At 31.5% G+C, this 16,435-nt stretch overlaps 1 long non-coding RNA gene across 5 annotated transcripts; it reads right to left on the bottom strand.

The window, feature by feature from the left end:
- Positions 1–9,878: 9,878 nt before the first annotated feature.
- Positions 9,879–15,808, bottom strand: LOC146958474 (uncharacterized). Of its 5 annotated transcripts, none has more exons than XR_015024647.1 (7): positions 15,524–15,808; positions 14,414–14,615; positions 14,200–14,266; positions 13,904–13,997; positions 12,998–13,118; positions 12,623–12,786; positions 9,879–10,086 (listed from the first exon to the last, which is right to left on the bottom strand). It is a non-coding gene; the product is annotated as an uncharacterized LOC146958474 (long non-coding RNA). The 5 variants fall into 5 exon arrangements; XR_015024648.1 differs by having other exon boundaries at positions 9,880–10,073; XR_015024645.1 differs by lacking the exon at positions 9,879–10,086 and adding an exon at positions 12,126–12,309.
- Between the last annotated feature and the right edge of the window lie 627 nt (positions 15,809–16,435).

Consider the following 16,435-nt stretch of genomic DNA (forward strand, 5'->3'; position numbering starts at 1 on the left):
TCATCTTTCACTCATCGAGGAGGGGTGATTTTAGGTCAATTTTTGACCTAGAATCATCCCTCTGCATCTTTTTTCCCCTTTCTTTCAATCTAAATAAGTGATTTCCACATACATCAAGTTTTTCTTTCGTGTTTTTCGTGATTTCGTCGTCTTAGTGCGACGTTGTGTTGTTCGTCGTCTTGTGCGGCGTTGTTTGATTTCGCATCTTTTGTTGTGCGGTGTTTGTTTGGTTTGTATTGAAAGATCAGCTTCAGACAATCACAAATTCAATCAATGTTTTGGGCGTCAACGTTGCAGATCCAGCAGCATGAGTATTCTGGTGATTTCGATTTTATCATATTATTTGTAGGCATTTTGCCGTTGTATGCTATTAACTTGGGTGTTGTGAGTTTGTTCGCAGATTCACCCTTTACGTTTTTAGCAATATTGATCAAGTTATTGTCTCTGATGTATTCTATCAATTTGAATGAATGAATATCATTTGTTTCTGTCAAAAAAAAAAAACACAACTTTTTTCTCTCCTATTTTTAACTCATCACTTGATTGCTCTAAATTTATTTGAAAACAACTTATTAGTCTCCCAGCATTGTTGTTAATCACGTTATAATTTTGAACACCAAATGAAAAGAATGTGTGTATAATTATGAAAGAAATTAATGGAACGAAAATATATTACCAACAAAAAATTCAATGGAAGGAAAATGAATAATGAAAGTGAGAAATTGCTTTCAAATTATAGTCATAAAAGAATGAGAACTATAAAAGGAATAAAAACAAAAGATGTTAAAAAAAAATTAAAACAAAGTTGGTTCAGTCATAGATGATTTTTTAGAACTATAACATGTGCAAGAGATATTCTTTCATGGTCAGAAGACCAAATCAATAATGTTTGGACACACACATAAAAAGATTCTTCTCAAAATATTCAATCATCTTTTTTATCAATTTCCTCCTTATTATTAAAAAAATATTTCTTTATGTGTGTGTGACCAAACACTTTTTCTTTGGTCTTGTGACCATGTTAGAATTTCTCCATGTGCCAAATCTTTCTCATGGAGACGTGAGAGAGAATAAGAGAGAGAGAAAGAAAGAGAATAAAGTTGTGTTGTTGAGTGGTAAAAAATAACCTAAAAGGATATGAATTTAGTTACTTTTGATGAAAGAGAAAATGATATTTTAGTCAAAAGTGAAAAGGTGTAGTTTGATAATGCACACTTTCTAATTTTTGAGTGGGTGTGCATTAACATTACCATATATATATATATATATATATATATATATATATATATATATATATATATATATATATATATATATATATAATTGTTGTCCTAAATAAATACACTAAACTAAGTATTGCTCCATTTTCGTCGTCTTTAAAAAGTTGCAAATTTTTTATCATTCTAATTTTTTATTTTGGTAAAATATTCTAGTTTTCTCGCTCTTGTTGTTGAGTTTCTAATTTGTTAAGCAAAACTCTCCACTCTTTCAAGAGGTTATAGAATCTGACTCCTATATTGCTTTGGATTTGATTTCAAATGAGCCTTAATAGGATTTTTATCCACATGCAATATTATGTTTTCTCATCTGAAAGCTAATTTCTCTCCCTTGGTTAATGACCTTCAACCACGTGTTGCAAAAAGGTAATGTGTGTGTTGATTGATTGATTAAATTTTATGTGGATACTTTGAAGGTGTGGACTTCTTCACCTCTTCAATTAGATCTTATCTTGCTTGCAGATGTCTTTGAGACCTTTAAGTATAAGTTTCTTACTTTTATTTGCTTTGTCTTTTGGTTTTCAATTGATCAATAAACGAGATAAAACAAAATATTAGTAATAATGTTAATATTTTTTTTTTTTGGAAAAAAAGGGTAAGCCCCAAAAACTAACAGAAAACAAGAAACCCTTAGGAAAAATAACACCTATCACGATTCATGTTTGTCGCAGAAGCATATGAGGCAAAAGCATGAATAACATCAAAAATAAAATAAAAATTACTAGAAAAACTTATGCTAAAATTTGTAAGGCATCAATATCATGGTTGGCTTCCCTTTTAACATGCTTAAAATTGTAGAAGGGTAATGTTTAGTGTGTCTCCTGAATTCTCTGACTCAGGGTATAACAAGGGTGCACATAACCATTCACAATTAGATTAATGGATCCTAACAAATCTGACTCGATTTTGATCCTTCTTAATCTTATACTAATGAGAAGTTGCACACCATAAAACATTTTCTAAAGCTCCGCCATGGTAATGTTATATGAGCAATTGAAGATAAAGTTCCATGGAAATCATAAACAACCTCATTGTAGTAAGATTAGGATTAGAGTTGTCAAAATGGGCCAGGTCAGCCCGTAAAAGCCCGAAAAATGTAGGGCTTGAACATGAAAATTTGGGCCCGTTTAAACACAGGGCCTTTTTAACCCGAGCCTGTTGAGGCCCAAGCCCGACGGGGCCGCGGGGAACCAGTTTATTTTATAATTATTTTTTAACATTATAATTTCTTACAGCCCACCATCTTCAGGTCCAAAAAAAAAATAGTGTTGCCTAAGTTCAGGCCTAAATACATAACAAGTGATAACTTTATACTTCTATCTATTCACAATTTTCACACAATTAGTAGCACAGTATCACGTTCACGATTCACAAAGGAAACTATGAGCAAAGTCGAACCCTAACTCTGCTGCCGCTGCACATCACTCTTCCTTCACCGTCCACCCTAACTCTGTTGTGCTGCCTCACGCCTCCACCCTGACTCTATTGTTCACGTTGTAATGCCACCACCCTCAACCACTGCATCGTCTCTAGTTCCTCAGTGAGTCATCTTCTTTAATCAATCTCACATTTTTATCATGTCTCTACCTTTTCTACTTCTCTAATCATGTTTATACCTTACTACTTTTTGGTTATTATTTTTTTGTACTAAGAGATTAGGGTTCATACCTTACACACAAGACATGATCTTTTATATTGCACCAACTCAATAGTTAAATAAGCACTTAAATTTAATATCTACAACAATTAGTCAAAAACATTCAGAATACCTAGACAAGTAAAGACACTTGCTACCTTTCTTCCTCAACGAGATTTTGATTTTAGGTCTTAGACATGTGTTTTTGTTGTTGAATTATATATTTGTTTGCTTCTCTAATTTAAGTTTTTGTTGTTGGTTCATGGTTGATGTCAATTTCACTCTTAGATGTCCTGAACTTGCAAATATGGTTTGTGATGTACTAAGCATTCCAATAACAATTGTGGCCTTAGAATCCGCTTTTAGCATTGGTGCTCGAGTTTTGAACAAATATAGAAGTTCTTTGAAAGATGATATAGTTCAAACTCTCTCGTGTGCACGCAGTTGACTACATGGTTTTGATGGTATGGTCTTTAATTCAAGAATAACTACTTACAAATAAATAACTATTTATATTAAATTTTGTGTATGTTTTTCTAATAAATATGTTGAATAATATACAAACCCAATCCATTCTCTTAGTTCCACTACCCATGTTTGTGTTTCATTGTGTTATCATTGTTGTGTGTAAAGATGCAGGGGACATGTTTGTGTATATACATGTTTGTGTTTCACTACCCATTTAACATTATGACTTCATTTAGCTATTGTAACTTGTTTTTCATTCTTGTAATTGTATGACTTGTTATTTGATTAAAGATGCAGAGGACATTATTTATTAGTTAGATCCTCTAGAGATTTGCAAGAAATTAATTTGGTAGCTACTAATACTATGAACCATCAATTGTTGGAGACAATTTATGTATGTAGTGCAACTAATGATTTTGTGTTCTAGTTTTTGAACTTAATGTTGCTAAAATTTCAATCTTTTGAAGTGAACAACTCATTTGAAGTTGAAGTGTACTACATTGTTGAAGTTGAAGGCATTGTTTTGTAATTTTATGTTGCTCTTTTAATTATATTATTGTGGATTTTAATGTACTTTGCTGACAATGTCTATTGTAATATGTAGTATTTGGCACATGACAAATTAAGATTGATAATTCAGGAAGTTTAACATCAGTTTTTGTCAATTGGTATTTTTTAGTGTAATTATTTCTTAATTAAAACCTTTAAGTAATCGGGATGGCCCGAAAGCCCGTAGCCCGCAAATGGTCGGGCTTGGAAAATTATTATTGAGCCCATTTATCTTCCGGGCCTATTTGGCCCGACCTGCCAAAGCTCGAGCCCATCATGGGCTAACCCGACACAGGGTGGGTAGGCTATTTTGACATTTCTAACTCAGTGGGAGCAAAATAAAATACGTTTACTCAGAATAAATGATAAAATTCCAATATGAAAAATATTGTGTTAAAGCATTTGAAACCCTATTTCCAGTATTTTAGACAAAACCACAAGTCTGGGAGCAAATAAAATCACGGTTACTCAAAACGAATGAAAACTCATTAATTGCATCATAATTCAAAACGCAGAAAATGAAACTCTAAACAAAACTAATTTCTCATGATTTATATACTTATGACAGTCATAATATCAAACATTCATATGAGGAAATTTCAGATATTAAACATTCATATTATAAAATCCCCAAAAAACATTAAATCCTAAACTTAATGGCATATAGGATATTTGTATGCAGCACCGTGCTCAGTGGGTTGATTAGCAGGGCTCATAATGGATTCAGTGGGTGGTGGAGCAGAGTGCACAACAAATTCAGTGGGTGGTAGAACATAGTGCACATCGGGTTCAGCAGGTGGTGGCAACTGTACCACTGGTGGCATAAGCATCAACAGATGAACACCTTGGTTCTTCGCTAGTTTCCGTGCTTTGTAAAGTTTTTTTACTTGATGCAGTGATTGGAACGATTTTTAAGAAAATATCCATACCAAAAATGATTATGTATTCGCTCCAAGTCATAGCCTAAATACAAGTATCTGCGATACAATGCTACTTCCTCTACGTGTCCACCTTTTCCTATAAAATATGAAATTAAACATTTAAAAACAAGCTAATATTGAAATCATATCTAAAATTGAAGTAAGAAAACATTAAAAATTAGGTAAAATACTAACATCAAAAGATTAAACAAGAAAATCAATTACATTGGACGTCAGTGCTTAGCGCCACAGCTAGGAGTGTTCCAGGCAACAAGAATGTTGTTAGCAAGAGGTTGCTGAATCACATGAATGTTCTGAGCTCCAGGAATGTTATTAGCAAAAGACAAACGAATGACATGATCTTTCTGAGCGATAGGATTGTCTTGAGCAGGAGGATTGTTGTCAACAAGAGGCTGCTCAAGATCAGAAATGTTCTAAGCAGCATTATTGTCGTCATCATCATTGCCTCAAAACCCATATTGAGCAACTGAAATATTAAAACAAACAAACAACTTCATAAACGGAAATCAAGTTATCCCAAACATTCATGGCAAATTTCACATTCAATCGGAAACATAACTCATATCGTCAAATAACTAACAACTCAATCTGAAGAAAAAAAATTATCTAGTGTTAACAAAAGAAACAGACTTATTGTAGATGGACATTATCCCATAACAACTCAAATCAGTTTATTGCTATATACTTTCTGTAGATGGACATTATCCCATATATTAAATCAATTCAAAGACTTTCTACGTCTGCAATGTCAAGTCAATTTATTTAAGAATCTAATCAAATACATACACGGTAAGTAGAATTATAATTTTTATCATAACCGGTTGAATTACCACAATTGTACATTGAAGTTTTCGGATCTTGTTGCGGCGTATAATTCCACTTTCCAAATTATTAACAATAGTAAAAGAACATTGGTTTTTGAAAATGTACTTTTTATTTATTTATTTATTTATGTTTAGTTGAGAAATGTATTGTGGTCTCATTCTCCTCCTCCTCCTCCTTTATATTGTGTGTTTCAGATTTTTAAACAATTTATTTTGTTAAATAATCCATTTAGTGAAAATACATAATTAACAATTTATTTCATAATTTAGTAGATATATGTATCGAGTTGTGGTTAATTTTTACCATAATCAAATTTTCCTTAAAAATAAATTTAGAGTTCTCTTGCAATTTTGAATTGTTTGTTGTATTTGATGCATTAACATAATATGTAATGAACCATGATATGATTTAATTGGTTATCTCGGCCATAATTTGAATACATACATAACTATTTCAAGCTTTCATTCCATGTTCTTATTATAGCATTTCATAGATAAAACATCTTGTAACATATAAAACAAATCTTTTTTGTTTTAGTAAATACAATATAACCCTTTTCCAAAAAAAAAGTAATATAACTCTTATTGAATATTTATTTTCTTTCCCGCATTGTAAAAAGTTTACGAAACAACATATGGTTACATGATTTTTCAACAAGAAAGTTAACGATTTTTCAATTTGAGGTGTATATAGTAGATTTTTCTAAATGTTTGATTATGTACGGATGTTGGGCCTTGACATTATTTTTAGACCATTTCTTATTTCTTCATATCACTTTCTAGCGCGTCTTACACTATTTTGAATTATATAATCCAAAAGATGTAACAATACGTTAAAAACACCCTCTAATATCCTATAATAATTTGAATTAAATAGTTTGAATCAGGTGTAGAGGGTAGAAAAATAAGCGGTCTTATTTTTATTGTACTTATAATATTTCGGTAAACATTTTTTTGCCCAAATAAATTAACTCAAAAGTTATAAGAAAAATAAAAAATTAAAAGAATAAAATATTTAAACCTGCATTTTCCAATGATTTTTCACATTGAATTATGTATCAAATTAACCATAAATACAATTGTTTAAGGTGTGCATTATTTTTCTCGAGTTTATAAGATAATCAATTGCACCTTATTAAATTTTTGTACCAAAAAAGATTGTTTAAAATATTAACCATATATGTATATATATATATATATATATATATATATATATATATATATATATATATGTATATATATATATAATAAACAAATCATATATACATTTTGATTGACACCATAGTAGTCCCCTTTGAAAATTTAAGTCATGCACGAAGAATTTGCATTCCACTTCTCTTTTTCTTTTCCTATGGGTTTCCCGTGTTTGAGTTAATTTTATTCCAGACGTTATGAACATTAAATAGAGATACTTCTTTCAGCTGATATTCAAACTTTAGTTTGTTATATTGTACGAGCAGGTGCGGATTTGTTTGAGGCTAGGTGTGGCAATAGCCACACCAGCCCAGCCTATTCCTTTTTTATTTTATTTTTTATACATAGCCTAATTATATAATATATATATATATATGTCCTGTTTTGTAAGGTAACATAACATAATGCTTTGGCCTAGTGGCGTGGCATCAATGTTTCTACCATGTGGTAACGGGTTCAACTCTTGCTTTTTGTCTTTTTTCATAATTTTTTCAAAATTTTACGTGTAAAAATAATTACAATGGATGGGAATTGAACTCTGAACTCCAATGCTTGCTATATTATTTTGTTTTTTATACATTGCTATATTATTTGCTAGAATACACCCACTAATTTTTATTAAGGTGTGCTTTAGCAAAGATATAACTAAAAAGTTGTTAAATACACTTTAAGGCGAATGTTGCTAAAACACTCCTTCTAAAAAATAAGTGGGTGTATGTTAGCAACTCCTATAGGCATTTGCTAGAATACACCCACTTATTTTTTAGAAGGTGTGTTTTAGCAAGTTATAACTAAAAAGTAGTTAAATACACCCTAAGGTGTAGCTTGCTAAAACACTCCCACATAAAAACTAGTGGATGTGTTCTAGCAAATCCCACACACACACACAGATATATATATATATATATATATATATATATATATATATATTATGTTAAGACATATAAACATTTTTTTGACAAGGTTAAGACATAAATATATATTAAGATTTTGCAACTTACGTTGTGCATCGTCTATAAATGATTGAGGATTTGTTCCGATTAATACATTTGTTGTTATTTTTGTAACTTACTTCGACAAATTTTTTAGTCTCACTTCTTTAAAAGAATTTTTTTTAGCCCCACTACTAATTCAATCTCAGATCTGCCCCTGTGTACGAGTTAAACATCTTCCGCTAGACCAAACCCCATTAGTACTACATTCCATATCTGAAACTATATATATATATATAAATCATGCTCTTCTTTATAGAGTCTATTCGATGGCTATAATTAGAAAAATAAAGAAAATATCCATTATTATATTATGTGCATGTTTAGTGGCATAGTAGATTGGTCAAAATCACGATGAACCATCGTAATTTCGTAAAAGCTACATAATGTAGCTTTTGAAAAACTATGTTGGCTTATTGTAGTTTCTCAAAAATCACCGTGATACCAGACATATACTTATATATTGATCTAATGTTTGGTGGTCTAATGAACAACTTAGTGTAAATCTTATTCTTTGATGGGAATTAGGTTATAAATTAAAATTTGATATTATAAATTATAAAACATATTTCTTAAATATTTAAAATAAAGAAAAATTCATATTTTCTTTTTTTGGTGAAATAAAGAACAAGTCATTTACTAACACCCATCGAAAAACCAATTTATCTACTAACTATTTGTTTAAGTGTGCAGGATTTAATTAGTAAGTAAAATATATCAATGACTATTTATTTTAAGGCAAAATAAATTAAGAGAAAATTAGGAATAAGAATCTAAGTGATATTAGGTTGAATAATCACAAAATATCATTGTAAGCTAACGAATAATTAACAATGTTTACTAATCCAGTAAATTTTAATGTATTGGTGAAAGTATGAATGAACAAAGCAAGAGTTCTTATAGTTAAATCATATATACATATTGATTTAGTTAAGAAGGTTCTTGACTACACTATTAAGTGAGTTGGTAGTTAAATCATATATACATATTGATTTAATTAAGAAGGTTCTTGACTACACTATTAAGTGAGTTGGTGTCTGAATATATCAGATGAATCACCTAGGTAACGTGAACAATAAAGTTTTGTAGTGATCGTCTAGCCACCTACCTCTGGACTGAAAAAGCAGTATGCTACTTCGTTTGATAAAGAAAGGGAAGCTCTCAGTCGTTGTTCAAAACATTCCCTCGAGACCGAAGGATTTGAACATCAATTTATGTGATGATGGTCAATTCTTTAGATAGTCAATTTGTTTAACCTTAAGAATAGTTTTGGATCATCTGGACAACGTTCAAAAGTAAAATAATAAGATGGAAGCTTAATTTGAAGAGAACATTCCCTCTTAACCAAAGAAGTAGAACATTGATCCCTCTGATATGCAATCTCTAATGATCAATAGTTCGACCAACACTATCAAAGTCTATCAAGCTAAAGATGTGAATCGTCTGGACTAAGCATTCCTCTAAATAATGTCAATGTCAATTCAAAGTTATGATGACTCTAATTTGAAGATTCAAATTATTCTATAGAAATTACAATATAATATTTTGGATCTATACCATATTACTATGACTAACTCGTTGTTTTCCAACGACTCTATGTACGAATGCAACATACTATACTATATACAGTCTGGACTATACCATACTATATTCTTCAGTGTTATAAAAGAAAAATAATTCAAACTAAAGAAGATGTCGATGATCAACGGACTACAAGTCCAAGGATAACATTAACCCAAATATTTATAAAATCATACTGAGAAATTTATCATGAGCCATGAGCTTATGAAAAATTAATGTAGTTACAAATTCTTCTTTGTAACATCTTTATAGTTTAACTTCATTGTTTGTCCAATGTCTTTTTAGTTAAAGTTGAATAATTTGATTGCGATTTCTTTCATTTTAATTAAATGTTTTTAAGAAAAGAAGTGTAAAAATGTCAACACAAATCAAACCTTTTCTTGTGTTTTTCAACTCCTTTGTTTTACTCACCTTCTTATAATTGGTTTCACGAAGTACTTTTTTGGGTGGATTCTAAGGTAATGGCCCTATCAAGTCCCTCACCGGTGGACCATTATTAAGAGCAATTAGATTAATCAAATCCATACACCTTATTGTGCACACTCTACACTTGATTACAATTATCTTCTCCCTTTCACCAACAATCATCTTTTTGCTGCTACTGCACCCACCTGCCAGCCACAACTGCAATCAAAGACCCTCACTATTCACATACATTCAATTCAATATTCGTTAATTAAAATTGTTCAATCAATTGTTAAAGCCAGATTAAAACTATATAATTCTCAACCATCTTAATTGTTATGGGCAAAATGATATATTATCACAAGTGGAATCTTGAATAGAAATTCCCTCAACCATCCATTTCGTAAGCAATTTCACTGTACGGGGTGAGCAAAACAATTCTAATTGTTATGGGCAAATAAACTAATTTTAATTTTAAATGATTTTTTAAAGTAAACAAAGTGTATCAAATCTCTCCACTATCCATTTTCTCATGCTGTCTGTCGAACAACATGAAATTTTTTACCCTTGATAACAACGTTGAAACTTTCGTTGGTCGCCGAAAGAAAGATATTTCGACAAGGTTTTTTTGGATTGAAGGCTTTGCTGGTGTTTTAGAGCTTGGAGAGAGGAGATTTATGATCCAGTGTAGAGAGTGTATAATAAGATGTATGGATTTGATTAATCTAATGGTTTTAAATAATGGTCCACCGGTGAGGGATTTAATAGGACCCTCACTCTAGAATCCACCCTTCTTTTTGTCCTTTTATCTTGCTAGATACTCGTTAAGCACTTCAAATTTAATTTGCTAGCATATACAACACAAAATATGTTATAACTCGCGTACTATCAACTAATTTATCTGCATTCAACTAGTTTATATACAGGGGCGGTTTTACCACCCAGCTAGCCTGGGCATACTCCCGGGCTCAGTCCCGGATCTCGTAGGTGACCCATTGGTGCCACTGCAGTCCTCAACTTACCTATAATTATCATATTATCCACAATATATCATGGGGATCCATGATAACCCTCCTTTTTTATTTTCTATTGTATTAAAAATATTTTTATTCAACTTACCTATAATTATCATATTATCCACAATATATAATATATCATGGGGGTTCGATCCATGATAACCCTCCTTTTTTATTTTCTATTGTATTAAAAATATTTTTATTCAAAAAAAGAGGCCGTGTAGTGACTCGAACCGTAGTTCTCCATATTAGTTTCAACAAAACAAACCATTGCACAAATTCACAATTTTGCTAATATCTTACAACTGTTTAATATATATATTCTGAAAATATTTGGCAAAATATTTTGCCCAGGCGCTGCAAAATTTCTGGCTCCGCCACTGTTTATATACACTCTTTTGCCACATAATTAGTTTATAGATAAGAGAAATAAAGTTGATTTGGCCATTGAGATGAAGAATTAAATAGTAGAGTCATATAGATGTTGAAGGTTTAATCCACATTCTCATCGTATTAAAGATTCATATTTTATTTATTTATTCACATGAAGTCAATGTCGAGGGATGTTATATATTACGAAAAAGATAACCGCGAAATTCACAATAAAAGAAAGGGTTGAATATGTTTTTGGTCCCTATAAATATACCAACTTTTCGTTTTAGTTCCTCTAAAATTTTCCTTCAATTTTTAGTCCCTCAAAAATTTTTCATCTTCACTTGTGGTCCATCTTTTAAAGTAAACTCATATGTAGAATACATATTTTTGAATAAAATTTTGCAGAAAATTCATAATATTATAAGAATCTCTCCCACTACAAGAAATGTTGCATTTTGCCAGGGGCAGAAGCCCTGGCAAAATGCAGAAATCCTTGGCAAATGGATGTTTGCCAGGAGTTTTGCCAGGAGCAGAATACCCAGCAAATATGCTCATCGCAAATGACCCTGCCAGGGCTTTAGCTCCTGGCAAATTTTGTGGGGCCTATTCCCTGGTACAACCCCTGGCAACTTTTTTGACGCGTCCTGACCCACTTTTCAGAGATAAAATCAAATGCTGCCAGGGGATTTGTGAGGGGTTAACCCCTGGCAAAATGCGTACGAAATTTTAAAAAAAAAACATTTTTTAATTGTTTAAAAAATCAAAATATTAAAATTTAATAATTAAAATAATTTTATAAAACATTTTAAAATGTATATATTCCATAATAATTTGAATATTCAACAAGCATATACAATATTCCATAAATAATTTGAAATATCATCTAAATAACATCCAACATATATCATTCTATATAACATTTATTTTTGTCCTGAGACCACAAAATTGTCTTATTATTCATCAATTGAAAGACAAAGTCCAAGGATCCTGAGTTGAGTAAATAGACCATCAACAACATCAATCAAACTATGCATACCAAGATAACTTCTTCCTACAAATAATAAGGGGAATAACAATCACGTGAGTAAGACCACAGTTGAGAATTCTATCAGTGGTACAATCAACATAGAAAGCCAGCAAGTACATCTCAATCTTTCTTATAAACTTTGCACAATGACATGTATACCTAGATAAATGACACATAGGAATAACAAAATGACTCCATTTCAATCAAAGTTAAGATCTCATTGCGTAAACACGATATAATTCTCACATGTTTTAGTCAAGCTTATATCATGGCAGAAACAACGGAAAATTAAAAAAGTTCAGTGATACACCAGCATCAAGAAACAAGAATCACTAACCAAATTAACACAACTCAGAATTCTGGACAGCAACTCTAGCCGCAGCAGCTCATAGGCCACAAACACTCCTGACACTGCTCATTTACCCTGGCTAAACGCAGCAGATGGCAGGCTGCACAACCTGTTGTCTGATGATGTTACAACAGAGCCAAACTGTATCAGACCTGCAATAAAGCATACAGACAATGCAAGTATAAGACAATTTATAAATAAAAACAAGGTTAGAATTTAAAATGTCAAAAGAAAACCAAACATACTAAAAAGGAAAGTGATTCAATTCAATTAACTCATTGAGCGATTACATTGAATATAAACAACAAAGCATAGTACACTAAGATTAAGATTAACTAAAATTCAAAATACATGACAATTTACCTGCAGAAGTTGGTTTTCCATTAACTTTATTGTAGGAACACATGACACTAGCAACGTTCCCATCAATCACACAACTCTAAAATGGAGGTTGGAGTGCGTCATCCAAATCTTGCTGACTCGCCTAACAAAATCAACAAACAAAAAAATGATTTTCTACATTCATAACCTTATGATCCAGATTAAATAAATGAGAATGCTCGCTCATTGTTACGAAGAGAAAGTAATCTAACATGAAAATAAGTAACCAATAAAACATAGTTTAGATATAGATGGTACTACATATTAGGCTCAAACTTCAAATGAAATCCAATGACGGACAAGATCAACAATGACATAAACTCATGCTCACGAAAGCCTCTCTAGCCCAAACAAACCTCCCCAAACCACAAATACAATTAAGGTCAAGACTTAACCTTCCATCAATCCATTTCATATCAGTAACACCAAGCCAATTTGTATCAAATAATAGTGAATTAACACTCATAGTGATTCAAGGAAAAAAGGAAGCAGCAAGGTTTAACAAAATTACCCTTTTGGCATGTTTAACATATATGTGTCGACAAAGTGAAAGGGAGTTGTCCTTTGCATAAACAAAAGTTCTAAAATTGTAATGTTCGCTTTTGGAACATAAACAAAAGTAAAATGATAAAAAGTTAATGATGTAGCTTAATATCAAAGTCTGAGAAATGAATTCCATTCCCCAAAATCAGCAAACATATGAAAGTCATGTATATGTAATGGTATTGTCAAAAAGTGTCACCCGTCCATTAATCTCAAAGACATTGAATTTAGAAAATTCCATCAGCAACCCATGGCCCAAATAGATATAATAAGAAAGTATCCAAAAGAAAGAGCAATAATGACAAAGTATTAACAATAAGAGAGGAAGAGGAAAGGAGCAGTTACCAGGTCATTTAAAACTTTAAATGTCAAAACTTCTCTTATTGTGTATATAGACCATGAGACATAGTGTGTGGTGCTAACCAAGTCCTCCATAAATCTACGGTAAAGAAGCATGGAAAAATTGCATTTAGAATACAATAAGCATTTAAGCAAACAATCTAAGAGTGGTAATATTTTAAACATGTACCATGACTACTATTTGTTCGCAATCAAGAGTACTAATCATACAAGATATAATAAATTAAACATCAAAAAGTATCTACAATACAAAGAGAAAATTTTAGGATAGTGAATCTCACCTTGTTTTTAATCAATTTAATGTGGAACACTGGTTTTCACTACACATGTAGGACATGGATCAACAATCTACATGCAAATTAAAACGGGTCAACATAAAATACTTTGATCTACATATAAAAAATGCATGGTGAGAACTTAGCAATCATTTGAATTTCAATTAAATGAACTATATAGCAGTATAGAAGAAACAAAAAATAGATACCAATACACAACCTTCAATATACTATACTGCAGTAGGCCTTTAAAACACCAATTCACACATATTAAGAGCTGCACAAGCAACACCCGCATCAGGACCTTCTGATACTTTGAAATGATCTTGCCTCCATCCTAATATTCTCCACTTTCATTGATATTCGGACCACATCACCCATGTGTCTTTATTATATGCTCCTTGTCCTAATGAGTCTGCAACCTTTTCAAAATCAAAGTTGTTAACCTGTCACCCTTCCCAAAAGAAAACTCCTAGCAAACTTACATTTCAAGATATTCACATCAAGATCAAAGATGAAACACGGAATTTTAAAACAATATTTTTAAAGTAAAAAGTTTAGGCAATTAATGAAGCAAGTGACAAACACTAATTCATAACCAAATCAGTCCAAAATTAATGTGTTTTGTCATTCTTCATCAACCACCTAAAATAATTTGGATTTGCAAGCACTTCTAGAGAAAAAGACTAATAATACCATGAAATTGGTTTTTCAAGTAAATTGAAAAAAATAAATAAAAGGATGACAGTAAAATTCAAGCAAATCATAAGCATAGGTGTTTAGATTTGTTTAAAATTCAAGTGCTCATCAGAAGTTCTTTTGCCTCCTATCAAGTGGATGTGGATTATCACCTCATTCATCACTAGGTAATAGATGAATAAGCAGGAATGATACTTTAGCAAGCTTGATAGAATAAAGCAGCATCGGTTTATAAGTATCCCTCCTAAAGATACAAAACTAAAGCTCATACCCCAAAATCAAAACAAGAACAGAACCACCTGCTATTAAATAGGCTACCAAATCACAAACTATCATGCTAGCAAACTAACACACAGGTAGTTAAAATCAATATTCTACGCAATCTTAAATCACACCTTGAAACCCAATTCAAAAAATTCAAACCCCCAACAAACAGATCTCAATCCAAACCCTAACAAAAAACCACCAAAATAAATAAATAATTAAAAACTCTAATGAATCTAATCAACAATAATAGTAAAAATTAAACCACAAAACCATATCAAAAATCAATTTTACAAAAAAATAATCTGGAAAAAAAGAACACGAAAAGGAATCAGAGGAAAGAGATTCGAATTTGAAAGACTAATACCTCGATTGAGAAAGTGAAGGAAGCTACGATGAAGTTGAAGGAGAAATCCGGAAGTGGCGAAGGATGACTACACGGCGGCGGGAGAAAAATGGGTCAGCAAAAAGCTCCTCCTTTGGTGAAACTGAAGGGACCAATAGAAAGCCCTCGTCGAGGGGATGAAGAAAACGGTCTCAATTTGTTTGATCGGTGAAAAAGACGCTCAAAATGGAACCAAAAATGGTGGTCTGTGGTGTGGTTGTGTGAAGGAAGAAGGAAGGATGGTACGCGTGGTGTGTGTTTGGACGTGGTTATGTTCTTGGAGAGAGAACAAGTGATAAAAGAAACCTTGTTTTATAAGAATCGGGTCCCACCTTTTCTAAAGTCAATTTGCCAGGGGCATCCTGGCATTGCTCCTGGTAAATTTGCCAGGAGTTCTTGCTCCTGGCATAGTTCCCTAGCAAAATGCAACATTTCTTGTAGTGTCCCAAAAAAAATTAGAATTTTTTAACAAAACATGAATTTAATATGAATTTTTATATGCTTGACGGTTAAAAATTCATAATTAATTTATGTTTTGTTAAAAAATTCTAATTTTTTGGGGATTTTTTTTTTACAATATTCTACACATTTCTGTACAATGTCATTAAAAAATACAAAAATTAACTTAAAAATAGGGACCAAAACTAGTGATTGAAAATTTTATAGGGACTAAAAGTTGAAGGAAAATTTTAGAGGGACTAAAACGAAAAGTTGGTATATTTATAGGGACCAAAAACATATTTAACCCTAAAAGAAAAGTATATAACAGTTTTTTTAACTAAATAATAAAAAAAAGGATTAAATATGTTTTTGGTCCCTATAAAATGGCGATCTTTTAAGTTTAGTCCTTACTTAATTTTAATAGCTTTTTTAATCCCTACAAAAAAGAATTTA

The sequence above is a fragment of the Medicago sativa genome, chromosome 1 (genome assembly GCF_051527215.1).
Source record: "Medicago sativa cultivar Bolivia chromosome 1, Bolivia_mono, whole genome shotgun sequence".
Lineage (NCBI taxonomy): Eukaryota > Viridiplantae > Streptophyta > Magnoliopsida > Fabales > Fabaceae > Medicago > Medicago sativa.